Source organism: Pundamilia nyererei, unplaced genomic scaffold (genome assembly GCF_000239375.1).
Source record: "Pundamilia nyererei isolate P.nyererei 1_Seehausen unplaced genomic scaffold, PunNye1.0 scaffold00049, whole genome shotgun sequence".
Taxonomy (NCBI): Eukaryota; Metazoa; Chordata; class Actinopteri; order Cichliformes; family Cichlidae; genus Pundamilia; species Pundamilia nyererei.
Genome location: NW_005187450.1, coordinates 440,998 through 442,397, shown reverse-complemented (window position 1 = coordinate 442,397; position 1,400 = coordinate 440,998).

The window sequence follows — 1,400 nt, the reverse complement described above, 5'->3', positions numbered from 1 at the left end:
GCACAAACTCATAGATAATTACACAACTGTTATACAGTTCAGACTTCATTCATTTCCAAAACAACTTTACAAGCAGTTACAAATACAGCTAATAATTCAACCTTACATGTTATACAATTAAAACATTTACCAATATAAGTAACCAATCCTGGGATGTCCTATTAATAAATAACACTTTTTCACGTCAGTGTGGCTGAAACCTACCTGCTGAGTGAGATCAGTCCAAAAACATTGTGACAGAGCTGATGGACTTTAAAACGGTTATTTTCTTACTCTGATGGCTTCTTTGTTTTCCCTGTGCAAAGAGATCAACAAAAGCAACACAATCACAAAAACAGAGCAATAAATGAATAGCATTACTGTCATGGACTATGGGTCAAAGTATCATCAGAGCATTCTGCATCCTCCTTGTGTTTGTGTTCAAAAAGCTGCTTTTGGTTTTGTAGATACAGCTCCTTCTTTCCTAAACATGCGGCTGCCCCGGTAGCAAAATGGCAACGGCTTTTTAAAATTAAGCTAAAAAAAAAAGCAAATTAAAAATATGCAACAAAACAGTAATTGTGTTTGATTCTTCTGCAGACTGTGCTGAAGAGACTGTTTCATATTAAACATGGAAGTGTTACATTCAAAAGTCTCTCACATGAGAGACTTTTGAATGTAATCTTCTTGGTAGATTTTTGTTCCCCTTATATTATGAAATGGGAGCTCCACGCAGAAAATTTGCATTGCTAGTAGTCCCAGCAGTAAACAGTTGGTGGCGCTAATGCGACGAGTAATGCCAGAACAAAGTGCACGTTCGCTGGGAACTCAGTAGCCGCCTTTTTGCTCACACACTAAACACTGCCACTGCTAATTTATTGCCTGTGGTGGACAACGTGCTTGAGAATGGGCTCCCGGGACCAATGACACTGCCTGTGTTACCCCCCCTCCAAGTTAAGTTTACTGGTGAATGGTCACCCCTGGTATTGTAGCACAGGCTCTCTTAATGAATTTAAGCAGGCAGAAAGCAGAAAAGTCTTTCTTAAGCGGCCCCCTCCTGACTCAAGTCACTTCAATGCCAGCCAAATCCCTGAACTGACACAACACATTCCTTCCGGCAGGAAATACGGTAAGTGCTGCTCCTCTGTACGCCCTCTTCCATCCACAAGGATAAAAGACAAAAACTATTTATTGGCTGTTTATTTTAGATGTCATTGGCACAAACAACATTCACTACCTGCATTTTCCCAGACATGGTATCTGGTTATTGATGGTCTTAGAGAATGAACTCTGCACTGTGTCCCGTTTCTTTAGACCTCAGATAAAAATTTGATTGGAGGAAAATATCGTTAGGCCTGTGATGTACTGGTGACCCTTCCGAAGTGTACTCTGTGTGCACCCACTGTCAGCTGTGATAGGCT